Below are 12,431 nucleotides of genomic sequence, written 5' to 3'. Positions count from 1 at the left end.
TTCGTCTGTGTTGTGCTAGAACATTTGTCATGCGCAGTAGGAAATATCAACTGTGACGCAGGTACTCTAGTTGGCATGCACCACGGGGAAACAAACACTTCCCACTCCAGGTTCATTCTGACTGCTGATTATGGGTGTATGCAAATTAATGTTTACTCCCGGTTTTACGATCTTTCTCGAAAGTTAAATTTTACTAAAAACTCCCAAATGTTTTACAAATTGATGTTCGAATCTAAAGATGCCGCAGAGTAGACACACCTAACTTTCGTTTGGCATCAGATTTTATCAAAACATTTTGAGTGTTTTTTGTTGTTCAGGAATGAGAAGCTATTTATTCATCTAGATTTTATTTAATTTCCTTTGAGTTAATAAATTCAAGTTTCCTTTAAATGAGCGTTTTTACAACGTGTGTAATTCATAACTAATCATCGCATAGTATTTTCGGTCTCATTCATTACAGTGAGTATTTCTGAAATAATGAATTTCCAAATAAAGCAATCTGTTTAGATTCTGTTTCTTCGAGTTGTTATCCAGGTTGGTTTAAACACACTACAATTTCGCTTGTTTTTGGATTTGTCTCAGATTTTTTCTTGTTAATACATGTATGTACCGGTATTTATTTACTAAGAGCACCTCGTGTTATTCGTACAACGTCAACTCATGTCTGATATGGTCGTGATCAAAGTCTTTTTTTCCGTCTTACTACCAAGCAGTGAAACCTCTGCCTGTAATGCTTCTTTGCGTGTAATGCTTCTCACTGTTTAAACCTTGTGTCAGTTGTCATTTATACCAGAATTCAGTGAAATACCATGAAATAGTTAGATTCATTACCGGTCGTTTGACACGTTACGGGGCAATGCTGTATGTGCGCTGACTAAAATATTCTGGGTCCCATACGTTTGTGGATTTCCACAAAAACGTTCTTCGACCATGACTTAAAAATAAGCACTGACACCATATAGTGGGTAGACCAGGGCCAGTTCCCTCATTGTTTCCTCATTTTATGTGTTTCTCTTTACGCCAGACTGAGCTGCATTTAAATAAAATGTGTCCAGGACACAGTCGCAGGAGAATTTTTCTCAGGCTGACACAAGTAAAATCTCCTATTGTTCGGGGTTTTTCAATCGCAAAAACAATGGGTCGTATGAATAAAAAGCACCGCACCGACCGCACAGTTGATGTTTGGCGGTTTGCTCTTGAGTGCTTTGTCCCCTCCTGATGACGCCCATGTAAAAACAAGACGATCTGTTTTAGTACGCTAGAGAAAGAATATCTAGTCTCATGACCATGGGCGTAAATCCTGGAGGATGGGGTGTATATTATAAAAATGCCTTTCTGGTGAATTATTATTGACATCACCTCCCTAGATAGTGTCATGTGGTGTCAACCCCCCCCCCTTTTTTTAAATTGTCATGGCTGGGCAAATCACCCACACACACGCAATCAACTGTGTATTAGCCTGCAACTGGGGACCCCCTATTGTTCCTCTTTTGTTTGTACTTTAACTTTTTTAGAAGACCACCCATATGTTTTGTTCACAGTTGTCAATCGGGGACCCTCTGTCAATCGGGGACCTTATTGTCCTCTATTGTTCAGGGTCCCCAATTGCATGCAGAAACAAACTCACGCACACACATGTACATGTGTGATATTACGTGGCAACGTGCGTGCATGTTCCAGAAATTACAAAAACTGCTGCTTGCCGATAGTAACCTAAAATACAAATTACAAAAGTGGGAGGGTCTTACGTTTCGAATCTTTCATCAAATCTTTCTCAAAGACAAATGATAAATGGACGGAGACATACACGCAAGCAAGGAGAACTGGACTAATAGAACAACGCCCTCGGTTGTCCAGGAAAGCAGGGAAAAGTTCAAGAGTTAAAAATGCACTTTTCAAAGCATTTAACCAACATAAAAGAGTTTTCATGAATTGAAGAGGAGTACAAAGTTGCAGAAAAGTTGGGTTTGAAAAAATTTCATTGTGGCTAACCTTTAGGTTTATCGTGCAGGCTTGCGGACCAAAAGGGCTAGGTTCAAGTCCAATCCATCTGGCCCTTTGCATTTCTCATCTTTTTGCTAACTCTAACGGGAATAAAGTTCTTGGTCCGAGTACTAATACGTTTTGTCCAATCTTTTTTTATTTGAAAAGAAAATGCGAAAAGGAAAAACGTTTGTTTTTTCAATTAAAGTAGGAAAACTTAAAATCGAGACGAGTCATTTCTCGTTTGTCAATTTAGAAATGAAAAATGTGGAAAAAGAAAAGAAATTAGTTTTCGTTTTAATTCTTGAAACAAAAAGGAATTGCTTCTGAATTTCGTTTTAATCAGAATTTGGCTTTACATGACACACTGGATGCTGGTTCCCTATCTCAAATAGAGCATTCAGCAAAGTAAAGGAAGGGCAGCATACTACTCGTCTGTTGTCTTTTAATATCCAGTGTAATACAGTTGTGTAAAACCTGAGATCTTTAAGCATAAAAAAAATTGAGGAATTGTTTCAGAATTGCCATGCATGTCAAGAAATCAGCAAAGCGAAGGAATTAAATTTTACACTCTCCCACTATTTGTGGTTAGTATCGCCAGCGTACTTCCCAAAACCCAAATTACACTCAACCACGATCTTACTCAACAAATGGAAGAGCGTGGCAAATCGTGGTTAATATTGTACACATTGGTAAGAACTCGGTGATAGCAACGTGATAGGGTCTTTTTGAACAGGGAGGTAGTGCCAAAGTGTTGAGCAGGCTTCGATGCTAAAAATTCACGCAGCAAGGTCGAAGTGGCTTGAAATTGCAGTGACAGCGTATTTACGCCTCAATTTTCCAAGCTTTGTCCCCTCCTATCCACGTTTAAATGCATTTTTATAACGTAGCGGGCCTTCCTGGTCGCCTTCAGAGTGTGATGGGGTCGTTAGATGGACGTTGCTTGTTGAAATGTAAAGATTTTTGTGCTTTGCTCCTGCTCCTTTGTACTTTAATTCATCGTTATCCTCTGTTGCTGCCATTTTTACTTGAAGACTTGTCTCATGTAAACAAAATTTAATTTTTTTTTTCTAATCTAATCAATAGATTAGATTAATTCGTTTTCACATGAAATACAAACTAACTTTCGTTTTTGTTTTGATGTTTCGATGTTGCTCATTATTTTGGTTCAGATGACTAAGTGAGAAAAGACTCAACGTGCTTTTCTTTTCCAAATTGTTAAACAAAAACGACGGGTTTTTCAATGTCTGCTGTTCGTCTTCAAATCAGCACTAATGTACGAAATGTGTACAAGGGCCAATTTCCTGTTGATTTGTAAAAATGATTGCTATGGTTCATTTCTTTGCTTTCCTGATATTTAGCTTTGAATTATGTCTTAGATTTTTAAAAAGACAAAATCTAAATATGTCTGTATATAATATAAACATATGCGATTTTTCTCGTAGCAAACAATGCAGAAAAACCCCACTTCTGTTGAAACAGACAACATCCAAAGGTTTTCTAGGCTTCCTCTTTAAGTCACAAAATCGTTAAAAGTTCTTGTTTCTTCGACGAAAAGGTTTGTCTAAAAGATGAAAGTGGCTTTTGGAAGAGACCATAAAATTGAAAGGTGTGGCAGATGTCACGGCCCAAGAAGGACACAGTTTGTACGTAACACAAACATTTATCGCCGAAAAAATGTGGCGATTCTGACTTGTTTAATTAACAAAATAAGATGATACAGGTGCAGTAAAAATATGGCAGTTATGCCACATTGCAGATTCAAGGGTCATTGTTAGTTTTAAAGGAAACGTGCGCGATCAAGACTTGTTTACCAGAAAACACATACAAGCGCAATTTCTACAATGTTGCGGTTCATGCCATTTTGCAGTTAAGTCATGGCCATTTGTAAGCTGTTTGTAACGGTGAGTATGAGCACGATTGGGCCGTTTCCCGAAAAGTAATAGGGATTTCTGAAATGCCTCCCGACAGATTTTTTTCTTTTAAACGTCATGCACTGTATTTATTTCACCTTTCAAAGTTTTTTGTCTATCGCCTATATACCAGGGTTGCCATTGTCTGTTTCTGTATTACCCCATTTTCAATTGGCTGAATTAACAAAGGTGACGTGAGTTTGCAAAAAACGCAAAACCTTTATAGGATGTTTCTGGATTCACCCCTGCTGAGGTGCCCCTGATGTTTTGTGATTTTCTTCACATTTAAATCGCAAAATGTTCTTAGACAAACTGCAGAGTGAGCCCACAAGATAAATTATACTTCATTCCGAGCCAATTATTGCCACATATACAGACAGCGTGAACGACGTGGACACTGACTCTAGAGGTTCAATTTGTTAACTTCTGGCCAGAGCAGTTCATTGCCGAGTCAGACTAAAATATGAGTTGGTTCCAGGTCGTTGTTCCCCTGTGGAATAACATAACATGGTATCTCCAAAGCGTTTTTGATCTGGCATGAATGATTATAAACTTGTGGGGGGAGAGAGGTGTTTGGGGGTCCCAGGCCGAGCGCCCCTGGAGAAACTTGAAAAAGTTGCCCTAACACAGCTCTCTTTCATCCCGTCCAAAGCTGCCCCACAGAAACTGGCTTAGCTGGGAAGCCAAATGTACAAATGAGTCACTGACAACCCGCACAAGAGGCCAGTGGTCTGCTGGCGTGGGAAAGAAAAATACTAAAAAGAAAAGTAGCATATGATACTGCACCTCAATCCAACATTTCGTAAATTATGCCGCTACAAAGTTGTGCAACATGTGGATATATCGGCGGTTAACGCCTGAAAGCGAAAGGAGTTCGAAGCCCACAAACTGCAGGCGCGCTTTACAACAGCTGTGAATTGAAAACGGGTCACAGGATTCCATGTAAATGAAACAGAAAATGGATGGACTAACGAATGTGTTGCTAAAAATGGACAAGCTGAACTTTCTTGAGAAACGACTGGTATTGCAATAGTGCAACCCTGACCACATTAGTCAGTTTCTCAATATATTTTTGTTGATTTCATTTTTTGTAATGAAACCAACAGAAGAAAACAACCATTTATAGAATTAAATCATAGAAAATATGACAAAATTATAATTAGAAATAAAAAATAGATATTAGTCAATGTGAAATATATCTACATAGTTATAACACATCAAAACCACCAAAAAATGTCAGTTGCAGAGGATAAAAGACACCTGTAAATGTCCCCTGTAAACGGAAGCAGTTTGGTGAGGAAGCACCCTTACAGCAAACATGAAGTTCAACCATGTCACCACTGGCAATATTCCGAAGTGTGACGTCGGAACGCCGTAAAGGGACTCCCATTCCGGGATGGGCGCCGTGATTTCATCCACATGCAAGAAACCATATACGACGCAATGCTGGAGGGGGCGAGCCCACTGACAGACAGAAAGACAGTAAAGTTAATAATCTGCGATGACCATGGGCGCTGTGAATATTCGGTAATGGCGTACAACAAACCATCAAATCCATTGTCAAGCACTCCGATAAACTGAATGTCTACGTGGTGCAACCGAATCAATAATAGCCCATGAACTTCTAACTGAAGTATTTCCAAAGGTCTACAGGCACAGGTGTCATGACAGGGTCTGCCCCGTGCGTCAGTTGCCGAATACGAACCAACTGAAATTGGGAAAGAGCATCAGCAATACTGTTATCGATGCCAGGGGCATGCAAAGCCTTAAACATTTTGGATGTTCTGCCTGAAACACTGTAAAACAAACGTGAACAAATTTCATGAATCAAGAGCAACGGGATGTTTGGTGATTGTTTCTAGATACGACGGCCTCACCATCACACCAAAATATTACTCACTTATCCAGGACATTGCAACCCCATAATTGTAACGTTAGCAGGATGGGAAAAAATCCCAGAAAGGATGTACTGGACAGTCAGAGGGAGCGAATTTGCTCAGGCCATTTACATTAAACCTAACTGCCGTTAAAAAATGCACCATTACTAATTACTGTTGCAGAAGTGTGTGTATTCAAGTGCATGTTATTGCTTCAGTGCAAAACTTCATGGGCCACGCTAATATATCGGCCCCGTGCACCTGAGGAAATACAAACACGATAATGCGGTCGCTAGTCAGATCAAATAAACGACGAAACGACCAGGCAGCTAGCTGCCTCACAAACAAAACCCAGGCTCACCTGAACGAAATGCAGATCGTCAGTCTTTCAGTCTCAATTGTCATGAGCTAGGGAAACACCGAGTCCTAAGTTACACACTACCCCCAAATGAAATAAGGGCTCGTGCACGCTTTGACAAATTGGGATGACCGGCAAATAAGAAGTCATCCTTATAATGATCTGAGCTCAATACTGGAAGAAAACGTTCGACGTCACACAAGATATGGAACTGCCCATACACTTATCGTACAATAGAAATCCCCTTTAACAGAAAAGAAAAACACATCAAAGTAATTTGGGTGAACATGGAGTAAACGGAATGCTGATTTTTTATATCACATTTTGGTCAACAGGCCCCTGTATCAAACTTATAAACCAGTGCAACTGCAACGTCGAAACTCGTGTAAAAACCGCTTTATTGACTGGGTCAACGTTATCATTGCCAGAGTTACCCAACAGGGATGATGGGTTATTAAGCGAAATTCCACAGTTACTTGCTTGGGCACCAAACAGACAGGTGAGCAATGTAAAGTGGAAAAGGGTGAAAGGGGCTAGCAATCCGAACCAACCACAATTCCTTATCAATTGTTTGCTTTAAAATGGTGGGACGTTCACCGCACACCAAAACTAAATTGCGGGCAGTAGAACTAACTCTTGGTCCTTCATAACCAAGCCGAAAACCATATGAAAAACCTTTACCATAAAATTTGTATCCTGACTGTTAGGATACAAATTAAGAAAGGGAACCATCCTATTTATTTGGAGCGTTGTTGGCAGGTGATTGTGGGCGGACTGGCTTTTAGGCTGTGACGCGGTTGAAGGTACGGCATTCATTAGCTGAATGGGATTTGCAAGTCGCCAACTTGGGAACAACACGACACCCAACTCTGATGTAGCCACAGCTACTGAAGTCGAAGCAGATTTCTGTGTCCTGAAAGCGCTGGACCTGACATCGCGACCAGCACTGCAGTTTCCTGAGCCGGCATGCGTGTGCAATTGGCCGTCCCTTCTGGTAGAGAGACAAAAAGTAGGTTTCTGTGTTGGAGTTCCCAACAGCGTAAGCCACAATTCAGCGTTCATTGAAACCAAGAACGGGTCGGCGCACGCGCTTGTTTTAGGCGAAACTGAACATAATGATCAAGCGATCCGAATCCTGTGTGCCGGAATGCCGCTGAACGAATAATGTCAGCGGATTTGAGCATTTGCCGTTCTTTAGTTGGATGTCGAGTCAAGTAAATTGAGGCGAAAAGTAGAAAAGCTTAGGTTCAACGCGTAAATGATGTTATACGGAGCGGATGGTAGTGGGACGAATTTGCCAAGCCGAGGACTCAGGCGATGCAGTAGCTAGCGCGGAGACACTTCGGTGGGGACGCAAAATCAAACCAAAGCCTACAGATTCCCCATTCCATATTCTGTCTTTGATATGCTGGAGAATCTCCGAACTCAGATCATCGCAAATAGTAGTGAGGAGCAAAATGCAAGCATTGGTCAGTGGTGAAGAAGACACGGACAGAACTGACTGACCCACTGACTGACCCACTAACCCAATTGAAGTGGAGCAGTCCCTTAAGAGACCACTTTATTCCAATTTCATAGACAATGAAATGTACTGGCATATGGAGCAAAACTTTGTGCTTAAAATTTGTGTTATTGTAAGCAGTGAACCTCTTCTTTGACTTAGAATGTTTTAGATGGGATTCTAGAGTACTCAAGGTATTCTTTTCTGTACAACAAAAAGCACTAGGTGGAAAGCCAGACTGGCGGACGCGCGACCCGACGGACGGATAGGAATCCGTAGGCTCGCATTGCTTCGTATCTCGCCAAAAATGATTATTGGCTTTCCTACAATATTTTTGGCGCAGTGGATTTTGAAAATATCATATACGTTTCGGTATTTATGTGATATGAATCCAAGTCCAACTCCAATTGTCCGCTGGAAGGGCAAGTTTTTGTGGAAATAGACTGACGACGAAGTCACTGATTCAAAGCAAGAACGCTTTACCGTCTCATGCATGAAAACTGGTAAATATGATATTGTCGCTTTTCGCATTCAGTGTTTTGTGCCAGTATGTGCAAAACACGACTGGATAGAAGTGCAATAGAAGTGTTGGGTGGTTTATGCCAGTTTAAAGTTTAGTCGGGCCAACTGTTAGTTACAGGCTACACATTTTTGGGTATTTGATGTGAATCAAAGTCTAACTCCCCTCTCTCTGACTGGACTGACAAAGAAGTGTGATTCAAAGCCGCTATGCTTCATTTTCTCGTGAAAACGGGAGAACACAATAAGAGCATTTAGTGCGTAATGCAATAAAACATTTCCTCCACGCTCTCATGCAGACCTCACTCAACATACACTGATTGAAAAAAAAAAGCATATGGAATCTGCGTGAACGTGGCAAGCAGACTCAATAAAGCCACGAAAATTTTAAAAATAAAACAGCCGAGGAAAGACGTATCCCCTCCCGTGAAATTAGCAAGAAAAAAAATCGGGCGAAGATGATCTCCATTGAGCTGCAGGCAGAAAGAAGTTTGCCATATGTAAAAAATCTTTCCAACGGTCAGCTCTCTAACATTGAACTAATTGCTTTAGATCAGGGTTAAACTTTATTCCCACACCCAGAAAACCTACAAGATCAACTAGCCTTCGCCATTCTCGATCTTTCCTCAGAAAAATGAGACTACGACTGAAGATAGCAGGGAAAGTTAGACTCTCTCATCCACCCCGTTCCAACTGCCCTCAAACCGGTTCCCTAACCCACCTTCAACTTGAATCATACCTTGTTAGTACTTGGAGGAACTATCCCAATTTATTCAAAATGTGCAGTTTAACATGACAAAAGCAGAACGCATGGCTTTGGCCGGCCTTAAGAACAAATGAGACCTTGTCGTTAAACCATTTGATAAAGGCGCGGTGTTTGCGTTTTGAATAGACAAGCCCACACTATGAAGAGATTGATAGAGACATGACATGGGAAACTGCAAAACTGGTCTCTCAAGGCCTTCGCAAATCGTGAAAGAACAAATTCCAGAAAACAGTTGAATTCCACAGTCATGACAGCCACGACATTAAAACCCCATGCCTCTACCTCCTATCAAAAGTTCAGAAGGAAGCACCCAAAGGAACAAGGTTTGTGGGGAGGCCAATTATCAATGGTTACGGAGGTCCAACTCAATCGATTTCAAAATGTATGGACTACTTCTTGCTTCCAGTAGTCAAACAACAAAGCACATACACACGCGATCCTGCGCATATGCTTAACCTTGTGAGGCGTTACGTAACACTGTTTTATTTGAAGTCACAAATGGCATCTACCGGCTGGTCGCTCTTGTGACAGTGTATATTTTTTCGAAGGCATTTATGTTGCTCCGTAGGTGTCTTCCAGCCCCTACAACTATGAAAAACCAGTCTGCTGAATTTGAAGTGCGGGGGGGGTCCCTAGGAACCAAGCCTCCACCATTCATCAACTGCCAAACCACAGCTGTCCTTTCCCAAAAGCCAGTCAATAATTGTGAGACATCGGAGAATGCCGCTGATCTGCCAGACATGATATATGGCAGTGAAGCAAGATAGCCGACTTATCACATTGGATATTGCTTCCATGTATACAAAGTGCCCACAAGAAGGTGCAATTAAATCGGTTTCCAATGCGCTTGAAGAAGCCGAAACCCAAACCAACGAGAGCAGACGCACGGTGTATGTAGGAACTTGTCATGCATCGATATTTGAGTTCAAAGGCAGGTTTTTCAAACAAAAATTGGCTTGGCAATGGGAAGCAAATGCAGTCCCGAAATATGCGACATAACCCTGTTCAAAAGTGAAAAAGAAATCAATCTCCCTCGCAATCCCTCAATTTTGAGCGACATGAGATACAGAGACGGTGTTTTCGTAATATTTGATGTTAGTAAAGATCAAGCCGTTGAACTGGTTAGAACTCTAAATCAAATTCACCCAACGCTCAAGTTCACGCCAGAGATTTTACTCCCATGCAGGAACCTGTAAAATGTAATGCATGCTATTACCTGAAGATTTGGTGTATTATCTGTGGAAAGAAGAAATATTGTGAAATTGTATATTTGTTTCCTTGTTTCCTTTTATTTGGGGATAAATCTGCTTGACAAAATAAAAATATAATACTCTATTTCATAAAAAAATTATAATGACGACATGTCGGTCATATGACGTCATTGTTTGTATGTAAACTTAAAGCCGCAACAACACAAGATAAGTTGGTCTGATTGGGATGAACTTTGTATGTGTAGCATGAAGTGGTTTAGATGAAAATGTGGGCAAAGTCATGACGTCATAAATTGCTTTCCAATAAATTCTTTTATTTTCACTATGTTGATATTATTTTCATCGTGTATTTCGATTTAAAAAATATATTTTCAAATTCTTTTTCAAGACCTTAAGTATGCCACGTGGATGTGTTGGTAGTATTGAAATACGGCTTTTTCGGTTTTTAGTTTAAGATCATATCTGTGACGTGACATTATAATGACGTCATTACGTGGTTTTGTATATGTTTTTAATATTTATTGACCTTGCACAGTTTTCAAGGAATCACTTTAGTCATTTTTGCAATTTCACATCTTCATCAGATGCATATCTAAAGCAATAACTTCACAATGTCCCAATTACGTAATTTATTACTCAGTGGTGAATATTTTGCTAAACCCATTTTTCACAGGTTTCAAGAGAAAACTTTGTTCACTTTGCTGTGACAAGTGTGAAAATGTGTTTGACGACTCTATACACAGTTTTCAGGGGCCCCTTTGCAATGTTGTATCTTCATTAAGCACATCTTACACACTACTTAAAGCTACATCAAGGCACTACATCAGGGAGCGTTTTTGCAAAAGACCGACCAAGAAATATGACGTCATGATGACGTAATTAGGTGATATCATTGTAATTTTTTTATGGCTCACTTGCTTTGTTCAGATTTTTGAGGGACCGCTTTGTTCATTTTCCACTCATGCATAGATGGTCCTAGACATATGACGTCATGAAGTCTAGCTCTGAAGTGATTTATTAAAAAATTTTGAATATTTATTTAAGCCAACTAACTGTATACACACAGTTTTCAGGGGCCCCTTTGCAATGTTGCATCTTCATCAAAATGCACCTAGTCCAACGGTGTGAGTACGCGGGTGTCTTGGCTCAGAAGCTGGTTTTTTGGAGGGCATGATTCGAATTCACTTCAGTATTCTAGACTTGATCTTATAGCAGTGGGATTGAGATGATGACATCATAGGAGGCCACGTGACATGCTGGCAAAGTTGAACACTGATATAAAATATATAATACTTCTGGAGCAAGTATTCTGACTGGGATGAAACTTTGATACATTCCCAACCAACGTCTGTTACATGTGGCACTGGGGTGGTGTCATCCCGTGTCGTGACGTCTTCTTTCTTACTTTTATTAGAGACTTTAAATGTGCAGAAGCCAGGGAGTACATTGCGTTATGACCAAATTGACGCGTGGACCAATGGTAAATGATCAGGCTGCCGACCAATGAGCCAGATTAGATTCAAGTCATTTCTCGTCTTTTTTCCAACCCAAACAGGGTCAAGGTGTTCCTTTAGATTTTTACAATTGATTCCTATAAGTCATTGCTTTCCCTCCTGATGTGCAGCTTTGAATTGTGGCATACAGTTAAAAGCAAAATTTAATATGTACGTATTCAGTTTGAATATTTTTTTTAAATTTTTCTTAACAAAACGTCTCAAAGAGCCTTATGTTCTGTTAGAACAGAAAAAAACCTCCAGTTTTTTTTCCTTGTTTTCTCTATAAGTTAGAAAATTGTTACCTCCTTTGACGAAAAGGTCAGAAAGATGAAAGTGGCTCATGGAATAGAGTATAGATAGTAGAAACGTGGAGATTTCACGGCCTTAAAAGGAAACATTTTTTATTTTGGGAAGTATTTTTCTGGGAAACGTGTAGATCCTGACGTGTTTATCAGTAAAACAAGATGCAGGTGCAGTAACAACAGTGTCACTTTTCAGTTTACGACTGTATGGCTAAAGGTCTGCCAAATCTGCCATTAATCTGGTGTATAAAACTACCGAAGTCCCGTCAGAAAAAATGCATAAAATCTAAGGGGTAAAAATGCACCTTCAAATTCTTGTCACTTGATTTGCGTTTGAATCGAGAATTTAACGAAAAAAAAATTGTTTGATATTTTGAATCCTGGCTATATGTGTCATTAATCGAAGACAAAAAAAATACGATTTTGAGTTCTCATAGTAATCTTCGGCTGAAGTTAAGAGCCGCCTAGTTTAGGTGCACAAAACCTACTGAAACATTTAATTCAA

Source organism: Acanthaster planci, linkage group LG09 (genome assembly GCF_054643075.1).
Source record: "Acanthaster planci isolate LZ-2023a linkage group LG09, COTS_SCS, whole genome shotgun sequence".
Classification (NCBI taxonomy): domain Eukaryota; kingdom Metazoa; phylum Echinodermata; class Asteroidea; order Valvatida; family Acanthasteridae; genus Acanthaster; species Acanthaster planci.
Note: the sequence above shows the minus strand (reverse complement) of the source record.